We start from the raw sequence: 14,755 nt of genomic DNA, 5'->3' as shown, positions 1-14,755 counted from the left end.
GACATAACGTAATACGTTATAGAGTTATACCATATAACGTAATACGTTATAACGTTATACCTTATAACGTAATACGTCGTAACGTTTACTATATGACGTTATATCATATAACGTAATACGTTATAACGATATACCATATAACGTAATACGTTATAACGTTATACCATATAACGTAATACGTTATAACGATATACCATATAACGTAATACGTTATAACGTTATACCATATAACGTAATACGTTATAACGATATTCTATATAACGTAATACGTTATAACGTTATACCATATGACGTAATACGATATAACATTAAACCACATAACGTAATACGTTAAAGCATTATACGACATAACGTAATACGTTATAGAGTTATACCATATAACGTAATACGTTATACCGTTATACCATATAACGTAATACGTTATAACTTTATACCATATAACGTAATACGTTATAACGTTATACCATATGACGTAATACGTTATAAAGTTATACCATATAACGTAATACGTTATAACGTTGTACCATATGACGTAATACGTTATACCGTTATACCATATAACGTAATACGTTATGACGTTATACTATATAGCTTAATACGTTATAACATTATACCATATAACGTAATACGTCACAACGATATACCACATAACGTAATACGTCATAACTTTATACTATATGACGTTATATCATATAACGTAATACCATATAACGTAATACGTTATAACGTTATGAAATATAACGTAACACGTTATAACGTTATACCATATAACATAATACGTTATAACGTTATGCCATATAACGTAATACGTTATAACGTCATGCCATATAACGTAATACGTTATAACGTTATGCCTTGTAAGGTAATACGTCATAACGTTATACTATATAACGTAATACGTTATAACGTTATACCATATGACGTAATACGATATAACATTATACCATACGACGTTATACCATATAACGTAATACGTCATAACCTTGTACCATATGATGTTATACCATATATCGTAATACGTTACAGCGTTATACCATATAACGTAATACGTTATAACGTTATACACTATAGCGTAATACGTTATAACGTTACACCATATAACGTAATACGTGATACCGTTATACCGTATAACATAACACGTTATAACGTTATGCCATATAACGTAACACGTTATAACGTTATACCATATAACATAATACGCTATAACGTTATGCCATATAACGTAATACGTTATAACGTTATACCATATAACGTAATACGTTATAACGTTATACCATGTAACGTAATACTTTATAACGTTATACCACATAACGTAATACGTTATGACGTTATACAATATAACGTAATACGTTATAACGTTATACCCTTCAACGTAATACGTTATAACGTTATACCGTACAACGTAACACGTTATAACGATATACCATATAACGTAATACGTTATAACGTTATACCATATAACGTAATACGTTATAACGATATTCTATATAACGTAATACGTTATAACGTTATACCATATGACGTAATACGATATAACATTAAACCACATAACGTAATACGTTAAAGCATTATACGACATAACGTAATACGTTATAGAGTTATACCATATAACGTAATACGTTATACCGTTATACCATATAACGTAATACGTTATAACGTTATACCATATAACGTAATACGTTATAACGATATTCTATATAACGTAATACGTTATAACGTTATACCATATGACGTAATACGATATAACATTAAACCACATAACGTAATACGTTAAAGCATTATACGACATAACGTAATACGTTATAGAGTTATACCATATAACGTAATACGTTATAACGTTATACCTTATAACGTAATACGTCGTAACGTTTACTATATGACGTTATATCATATAACGTAATACGTTATAACGATATACCATATAACGTAATACGTTATAACGTTATACCATATAACGTAATACGTTATAACGATATTCTATATAACGTAATACGTTATAACGTTATACCACATAACGTAATACGTTATAACGTTATACCATATAACATAATACGTTATAACGTTATGCCATATAACGTAATACGTTATAACGTTATGCCTTATAACGTAATACGTCGTAACGTTTACTATATGACGTTATATCATATAACGTAATACGTTATAACGATATACCACATAACGTAATACGTTATACCGTTATACCACATAACGTAATACTTTATAACGTTATACCATATAACGTAATACGATATTACGTTATACTATATAACGTAATACGTCGTAACGTTTACTATATGACGTTATATCATATAACGTAATACGTTATAACGATATACCATATAACGTAATACGTTATAACGTTATACCATATAACGTAATACGTTATAACGATATACCATATAACGTAATACGTTATGACGTTATACCATATAACGTAATACGTTATAACGATATTCTATATAACGTAATACGTTATAACGTTATACCATATGACGTAATACGATATAACATTAAACCACATAACGTAATACGTTAAAGCATTATACGACATAACGTAATACGTTATAGAGTTATACCATATAACGTAATACGTTATACCGTTATACCATATAACGTAATACGTTATAACTTTATACCATATAACGTAATACGTTATAACGTTATACCATATGACGTAATACGTTATAAAGTTATACCATATAACGTAATACGTTATAACGTTGTACCATATGACGTAATACGTTATACCGTTATACCATATAACGTAATACGTTATGACGTTATACTATATAGCTTAATACGTTATAACATTATACCATATAACGTAATACGTCACAACGATATACCACATAACGTAATACGTCATAACTTTATACTATATGACGTTATATCATATAACGTAATACCATATAACGTAATACGTTATAACGTTATGAAATATAACGTAACACGTTATAACGTTATACCATATAACATAATACGTTATAACGTTATGCCATATAACGTAATACGTTATAACGTCATGCCATATAACGTAATACGTTATAACGTTATGCCTTGTAAGGTAATACGTCATAACGTTATACTATATAACGTAATACGTTATAACGTTATACCATATGACGTAATACGATATAACATTATACCATACGACGTTATACCATATAACGTAATACGTCATAACCTTGTACCATATGATGTTATACCATATATCGTAATACGTTACAGCGTTATACCATATAACGTAATACGTTATAACGTTATACACTATAGCGTAATACGTTATAACGTTACACCATATAACGTAATACGTGATACCGTTATACCGTATAACATAACACGTTATAACGTTATGCCATATAACGTAACACGTTATAACGTTATACCATATAACATAATACGCTATAACGTTATGCCATATAACGTAATACGTTATAACGTTATACCATATAACGTAATACGTTATAACGTTATACCATGTAACGTAATACTTTATAACGTTATACCACATAACGTAATACGTTATGACGTTATACAATATAACGTAATACGTTATAACGTTATACCCTTCAACGTAATACGTTATAACGTTATACCGTACAACGTAACACGTTATAACGATATACCATATAACGTAATACGTTATAACGTTATACCATATAACGTAATACGTTATAACGATATTCTATATAACGTAATACGTTATAACGTTATACCATATGACGTAATACGATATAACATTAAACCACATAACGTAATACGTTAAAGCATTATACGACATAACGTAATACGTTATAGAGTTATACCATATAACGTAATACGTTATACCGTTATACCATATAACGTAATACGTTATAACGTTATACCATATAACGTAATACGTTATAACGATATTCTATATAACGTAATACGTTATAACGTTATACCATATGACGTAATACGATATAACATTAAACCACATAACGTAATACGTTAAAGCATTATACGACATAACGTAATACGTTATAGAGTTATACCATATAACGTAATACGTTATAACGTTATACCTTATAACGTAATACGTCGTAACGTTTACTATATGACGTTATATCATATAACGTAATACGTTATAACGATATACCATATAACGTAATACGTTATAACGTTATACCATATAACGTAATACGTTATAACGATATTCTATATAACGTAATACGTTATAACGTTATACCACATAACGTAATACGTTATAACGTTATACCATATAACATAATACGTTATAACGTTATGCCATATAACGTAATACGTTATAACGTTATGCCTTATAACGTAATACGTCGTAACGTTTACTATATGACGTTATATCATATAACGTAATACGTTATAACGATATACCACATAACGTAATACGTTATACCGTTATACCACATAACGTAATACTTTATAACGTTATACCATATAACGTAATACGATATTACGTTATACTATATAACGTAATACGTCGTAACGTTTACTATATGACGTTATATCATATAACGTAATACGTTATAACGATATACCATATAACGTAATACGTTATAACGTTATACCATATAACGTAATACGTTATAACGATATACCATATAACGTAATACGTTATGACGTTATACCATATAACGTAATACGTTATAACGATATTCTATATAACGTAATACGTTATAACGTTATACCATATGACGTAATACGATATAACATTAAACCACATAACGTAATACGTTAAAGCATTATACGACATAACGTAATACGTTATAGAGTTATACCATATAACGTAATACGTTATACCGTTATACCATATAACGTAATACGTTATAATGTTATACCATATAACGTAATACGTTATAACGTTATACCATATGACGTAATACGTTATAAAGTTATACCATATAACGTAATACGTTATAACGTTGTACCATATGACGTAATACGTTATACCGTTATACCATATAACGTAATACGTTATGACGTTATACTATATAGCTTAATACGTTATAACATTATACCATATAACGTAATACGTCACAACGATATACCACATAACGTAATACGTCATAACTTTATACTATATGACGTTATATCATATAACGTAATACCATATAACGTAATACGTTATAACGTTATGAAATATAACGTAACACGTTATAACGTTATACCATATAACATAATACGTTATAACGTTATGCCATATAACGTAATACGTTATAACGTCATGCCATATAACGTAATACGTTATAACGTTATGCCTTGTAAGGTAATACGTCATAACGTTATACTATATAACGTAATACGTTATAACGTTATACCATATGACGTAATACGATATAACATTATACCATACGACGTTATACCATATAACGTAATACGTCATAACCTTGTACCATATGATGTTATACCATATATCGTAATACGTTACAACGTTATACCATATAACGTAATACGTTATAACGTTATACACTATAGCGTAATACGTTATAACGTTACACCATATAACGTAATACGTGATACCGTTATACCGTATAACATAACACGTTATAACGTTATGCCATATAACGTAACACGTTATAACGTTATACCATATAACATAATACGCTATAACGTTATGACATATAACGTAATACGTTATAACGTTATACCATATAACGTAATACGTTATAACGTTATACCATGTAACGTAATACATTATAACGTTATACCACATAACGTAATACGTTATGACGTTATACCACATAACGTAATACGTTATGACGTTATACAATATAACGTAATACGTTATAACGTTATACCCTTCAACGTAATACGTTATAACGTTATACCGTACAACGTAACACGTTATAACGTTATACCATATAACGTAATACGTTATAACGTTATGCCATATAACGTAATACGTTATAACGATATACCATATAACGTAATACGTTATAGCGTTATACCACATAACGTAATACGTTATAACGTTATACAATACAACGTAACACGTTATAACGTTATGCAATACAACGTAATACGTTATAACGTTATACCATATAACGTAATACGTTATAGCGTTATACCACATAACGTAATACGTTATAACGTTATACCTTATAACGTAATACGTCGTAACGTTTACTATATGACGTTATATCATATAACGTAATACGTTATAACGATATACCATATAACGTAATACGTTATAACGTTATACCATATAACGTAATACCATATAAAGTAATACGTCATAACCTTATACTATATGACGTTATACCATATAACGTAATACGTTATAACGATATTCGATATAACGTAATACGTTATAACGTTATGACATATAACATAATACGTTATAACGTTATGCCATATAACGTAATACGTTATAACGTTATGCCTTATAACGTAATACGTCATAACGATATACCACATAACGTAATACGTTATAACGTTGTACCACATAACGTAATACATTATAACGTTATGCCATATAACGTAATACGTTATAACGATATACCATATAACGTAACACGTTATAACGTTATACAATACAACGTAATACGTTATAATGTTATACCATATAACGTAATACGTTATAGCGTTATACCACATAACGTAATACGTTATAACGTTATACAATACAACGTAACACGTTATAACGTTATGCAATACAACGTAATACGTTATAACGTTATACCATATAACGTAATACGTTATAGCGTTATACCACATAACGTAATACGTTATAACGTTATACCTTATAACGTAATACGTCGTAACGTTTACTATATGACGTTATATCATATAACGTAATACGTTATAACGATATACCATATAACGTAATACGTTATAACGTTATACCATATAACGTAATACGTTATAACGATATTCTATATAACGTAATACGTTATAACGTTATGCCATATAACATAATACGTTATAACGTTATGCCATATAACGTAATACGTTATAACGTTATGCCTTATAACGTAATACGTCATAACGATATACCACATAACGTAATACGTTATAACGTTGTACCACATAACGTAATACATTATAACGTTATGCCATATAACGTAATACGATATTACGTTATACTATATAACGTAATACGTTATAACGTTATACCATATAACGTAATACGTACTAACGTTATACCATATAACCTAATACGTTATAATGATATACCAAATAACGCAATATGTTATAACGTAATACAATATAACGTAATACGTGATACCGTTATACCGTATAACATAACACGTTATAACGTTATGCCATATAACGTAACACGTTATAACGTTATACCATATAACATAATACGCTATAACGTTATGCCATATAACGTAATACGTTATGACGTTATACAATATAACGTAATACGTTATAACGTTATACCCTTCAACGTAATACGTTATAACGTTATACCATATAACGTAACACGTTATAACGTTATACCATATAACGTAATACGTTATAACGTTATGCCATATAACGTAATACGTTATAACGATATGCCATATAACGTAACACGTTATAACGTTATACAATACAACGTAATACGTTATAACGTTATACCATATAACGTAATACGTTATAGCGTTATACCACATAACGTAATACGTTATAACGTTATACAATACAACGTAATACGTTATAACGTTATACCATATAACGTAATACGTTATAGCGTTATACCACATAACGTAATATGTTATAACGTTATACTATATGACGTTATATCATATAACGTAATACGTTATAGCGTTATACCACATAACGTAATACGTTATAATGTTATACCATATAACGTAATACGATATTACGTTATACTATATAACGTAATACGTTATAACGTTATGCCATATAACGTAATACGTTATAACGTTATGCCTTGTAAGGTAATACGTCATAACGTTATACTATATAACGTAATACGTTATAACGTTATACCATATGACGTAATACGATATAACATTATACCATACGACGTTATACCATATAACGTAATACGTTATAGCGTTATACCACATAACGTAATATGTTATAACGTTATACTATATGACGTTATATCATATAACGTAATACGTTATAGCGTTATACCACATAACGTAATACGTTATAACGTTATACCATATAACGTAATACGTTATGACGTTATACTATATAGCTTAATACGTTATAACATTATACCATATAACGTAATACGTCACAACGATATACCACATAACGTAATACGTCATAACTTTATACTATATGACGTTATATCATTTAACGTAATACCATATAACGTAATACGTTATAACGTTATGCCATATAACGTAACACGTTATAACGTTATACCATATAACATAATACGATATAACGTTATGCCATATAACGTAATACGTTATAACGTTATGCCTTATAACGTAATACGTCATAACGATATACCACATAACGTAATACGTTATAACGTTATACCACATAACGTAATACTTTATAACGTTATACCATATAACGCAATACGATATTACGTTATACTATATAACGTAATACGTCGTAACGTTTACTATATGACGTTATATCATATAACGTAATACGTTATAACGATATACCATATAACGTAATACGTTATAACGTTATACCATATAACGTAATACGTTATAACGATATTCTATATAACGTAATACGTTATAACGTTATACCACATAACGTAATACGTTATAACGTTATACCACATAACGTAATACGTTAAAGCATTATACCACATAACGTAATACGTTATAGAGTTATACCATATAACGTAATACGTTATAACGTTATACCTTATAACGTAATACGTCGTAACGTTTACTATATGACGTTATATCATATAACGTAATACGTTATAACGATATACCATATAACGTAATACGTTATAACGTTATACCATATAACGTAATACGTTATAACGATATTCTATATAACGTAATACGTTATAACGTTATACCATATGACGTAATACGATATAACATTAAACCACATAACGTAATACGTTAAAGCATTATACGACATAACGTAATACGTTATAGAGTTATACCATATAACGTAATACGTTATACCGTTATACCATATAACGTAATACGTTATAACGTTATACCATATAACGTAATACGTTATAACGTTATACCATATGACGTAATACGTTATAAAGTTATACCATATAACGTAATACGTTATAACGTTGTACCATATGACGTAATACGTTATACCGTTATACCATATAACGTAATACGTTATGACGTTATACTATATAGCTTAATACGTTATAACATTATACCATATAACGTAATACGTCACAACGATATACCACATAACGTAATACGTCATAACTTTATACTATATGACGTTATATCATATAACGTAATACCATATAACGTAATACGTTATAACGTTATGAAATATAACGTAACACGTTATAACGTTATACCATATAACATAATACGTTATAACGTTATGCCATATAACGTAATACGTTATAACGTCATGCCATATAACGTAATACGTTATAACGTTATGCCTTGTAAGGTAATACGTCATAACGTTATACTATATAACGTAATACGTTATAACGTTATACCATATGACGTAATACGATATAACATTATACCATACGACGTTATACCATATAACGTAATACGTCATAACCTTGTACCATATGATGTTATACCATATATCGTAATACGTTACAACGTTATACCATATAACGTAATACGTTATAACGTTATACACTATAGCGTAATACGTTATAACGTTACACCATATAACGTAATACGTGATACCGTTATACCGTATAACATAACACGTTATAACGTTATGCCATATAACGTAACACGTTATAACGTTATACCATATAACATAATACGCTATAACGTTATGCCATATAACGTAATACGTTATAACGTTATACCATATAACGTAATACGTTATAACGTTATACCATGTAACGTAATACATTATAACGTTATACCACATAACGTAATACGTTATGACGTTATACAATATAACGTAATACGTTATAACGTTATACCCTTCAACGTAATACGTTATAACGTTATACCGTACAACGTAACACGTTATAACGATATACCATATAACGTAATACGTTATAACGTTATACCATATAACATAATACGCTATAACGTTATGCCATATAACGTAATACGTTATGACGTTATACAATATAACGTAATACGTTATAACGTTATACCCTTCAACGTAATACGTTATAACGTTATACCATATAACGTAACACGTTATAACGTTATACCATATAACGTAATACGTTATAACGTTATGCCATATAACGTAATACGTTATAACGATATGCCATATAACGTAACACGTTATAACGTTATACAATACAACGTAATACGTTATAACGTTATACCATATAACGTAATACGTTATAGCGTTATACCACATAACGTAATACGTTATAACGTTATACAATACAACGTAATACGTTATAACGTTATACCATATAACGTAATACGTTATAGCGTTATACCACATAACGTAATATGTTATAACGTTATACTATATGACGTTATATCATATAACGTAATACGTTATAGCGTTATACCACATAACGTAATACGTTATAATGTTATACCATATAACGTAATACGATATTACGTTATACTATATAACGTAATACGTTATAACGTTATGCCATATAACGTAATACGTTATAACGTTATGCCTTGTAAGGTAATACGTCATAACGTTATACTATATAACGTAATACGTTATAACGTTATACCATATGACGTAATACGATATAACATTATACCATACGACGTTATACCATATAACGTAATACGTTATAGCGTTATACCACATAACGTAATATGTTATAACGTTATACTATATGACGTTATATCATATAACGTAATACGTTATAGCGTTATACCACATAACGTAATACGTTATAACGTTATACCATATAACGTAATACGTTATGACGTTATACTATATAGCTTAATACGTTATAACATTATACCATATAACGTAATACGTCACAACGATATACCACATAACGTAATACGTCATAACTTTATACTATATGACGTTATATCATTTAACGTAATACCATATAACGTAATACGTTATAACGTTATGCCATATAACGTAACACGTTATAACGTTATACCATATAACATAATACGATATAACGTTATGCCATATAACGTAATACGTTATAACGTTATGCCTTATAACGTAATACGTCATAACGATATACCACATAACGTAATACGTTATAACGTTATACCACATAACGTAATACTTTATAACGTTATACCATATAACGCAATACGATATTACGTTATACTATATAACGTAATACGTCGTAACGTTTACTATATGACGTTATATCATATAACGTAATACGTTATAACGATATACCATATAACGTAATACGTTATAACGTTATACCATATAACGTAATACGTTATAACGATATTCTATATAACGTAATACGTTATAACGTTATACCACATAACGTAATACGTTATAACGTTATACCACATAACGTAATACGTTAAAGCATTATACCACATAACGTAATACGTTATAGAGTTATACCATATAACGTAATACGTTATAACGTTATACCTTATAACGTAATACGTCGTAACGTTTACTATATGACGTTATATCATATAACGTAATACGTTATAACGATATACCATATAACGTAATACGTTATAACGTTATACCATATAACGTAATACGTTATAACGATATTCTATATAACGTAATACGTTATAACGTTATACCATATGACGTAATACGATATAACATTAAACCACATAACGTAATACGTTAAAGCATTATACGACATAACGTAATACGTTATAGAGTTATACCATATAACGTAATACGTTATACCGTTATACCATATAACGTAATACGTTATAACGTTATACCATATAACGTAATACGTTATAACGTTATACCATATGACGTAATACGTTATAAAGTTATACCATATAACGTAATACGTTATAACGTTGTACCATATGACGTAATACGTTATACCGTTATACCATATAACGTAATACGTTATGACGTTATACTATATAGCTTAATACGTTATAACATTATACCATATAACGTAATACGTCACAACGATATACCACATAACGTAATACGTCATAACTTTATACTATATGACGTTATATCATATAACGTAATACCATATAACGTAATACGTTATAACGTTATGAAATATAACGTAACACGTTATAACGTTATACCATATAACATAATACGTTATAACGTTATGCCATATAACGTAATACGTTATAACGTCATGCCATATAACGTAATACGTTATAACGTTATGCCTTGTAAGGTAATACGTCATAACGTTATACTATATAACGTAATACGTTATAACGTTATACCATATGACGTAATACGATATAACATTATACCATACGACGTTATACCATATAACGTAATACGTCATAACCTTGTACCATATGATGTTATACCATATATCGTAATACGTTACAACGTTATACCATATAACGTAATACGTTATAACGTTATACACTATAGCGTAATACGTTATAACGTTACACCATATAACGTAATACGTGATACCGTTATACCGTATAACATAACACGTTATAACGTTATGCCATATAACGTAACACGTTATAACGTTATACCATATAACATAATACGCTATAACGTTATGCCATATAACGTAATACGTTATAACGTTATACCATATAACGTAATACGTTATAACGTTATACCATGTAACGTAATACATTATAACGTTATACCACATAACGTAATACGTTATGACGTTATACAATATAACGTAATACGTTATAACGTTATACCCTTCAACGTAATACGTTATAACGTTATACCGTACAACGTAACACGTTATAACGATATACCATATAACGTAATACGTTATAACGTTATACCATATAACGTAATACGTTATAACGATATTCTATATAACGTAATACGTTATAACGTTATACCATATGACGTAATACGATATAACATTAAACCACATAACGTAATACGTTAAAGCATTATACGACATAACGTAATACGTTATAGAGTTATACCATATAACGTAATACGTTATACCGTTATACCATATAACGTAATACGTTATAACGTTATACCATATAACGTAATACGTTATAACGATATTCTATATAACGTAATACGTTATAACGTTATACCATATGACGTAATACGATATAACATTAAACCACATAACGTAATACGTTAAAGCATTATACGACATAACGTAATACGTTATAGAGTTATACCATATAACGTAATACGTTATAACGTTATACCTTATAACGTAATACGTCGTAACGTTTACTATATGACGTTATATCATATAACGTAATACGTTATAACGATATACCATATAACGTAATACGTTATAACGTTATACCATATAACGTAATACGTTATAACGATATTCTATATAACGTAATACGTTATAACGTTATACCACATAACGTAATACGTTATAACGTTATACCATATAACATAATACGTTATAACGTTATGCCATATAACGTAATACGTTATAACGTTATGCCTTATAACGTAATACGTCGTAACGTTTACTATATGACGTTATATCATATAACGTAATACGTTATAACGATATACCACATAACGTAATACGTTATACCGTTATACCACATAACGTAATACTTTATAACGTTATACCATATAACGTAATACGATATTACGTTATACTATATAACGTAATACGTCGTAACGTTTACTATATGACGTTATATCATATAACGTAATACGTTATAACGATATACCATATAACGTAATACGTTATAACGTTATACCATATAACGTAATACGTTATAACGATATACCATATAACGTAATACGTTATAACGTTATACCATATAACGTAATACGTTATAACGATATTCTATATAACGTAATACGTTATAACGTTATACCATATGACGTAATACGATATAACATTAAACCACATAACGTAATACGTTAAAGCATTATACGACATAACGTAATACGTTATAGAGTTATACCATATAACGTAATACGTTATACCGTTATACCATATAACGTAATACGTTATAACGTTATACCATATAACGTAATACGTTATAACGTTATACCATATGACGTAATACGTTATAAAGTTATACCATATAACGTAATACGTTATAACGTTGTACCATATGACGTAATACGTTATACCGTTATACCATATAACGTAATACGTTATGACGTTATACTATATAGCTTAATACGTTATAACATTATACCATATAACGTAATACGTCACAACGATATACCACATAACGTAATACGTCATAACTTTATACTATATGACGTTATATCATATAACGTAATACCATATAACGTAATACGTTATAACGTTATGAAATATAACGTAACACGTTATAACGTTATACCATATAACATAATACGTTATAACGTTATGCCATATAACGTAATACGTTATAACGTCATGCCATATAACGTAATACGTTATAACGTTATGCCTTGTAAGGTAATACGTCATAACGTTATACTATATAACGTAATACGTTATAACGTTATACCATATGACGTAATACGATATAACATTATACCATACGACGTTATACCATATAACGTAATACGTCATAACCTTGTACCATATGATGTTATACCATATATCGTAATACGTTACAACGTTATACCATATAACGTA

The sequence above is a fragment of the Bombus huntii genome, unplaced genomic scaffold (assembly GCF_024542735.1).
Source record: "Bombus huntii isolate Logan2020A unplaced genomic scaffold, iyBomHunt1.1 ctg00000166.1, whole genome shotgun sequence".
Lineage (NCBI taxonomy): Eukaryota > Metazoa > Arthropoda > Insecta > Hymenoptera > Apidae > Bombus > Bombus huntii.
Note: the sequence above shows the minus strand (reverse complement) of the source record.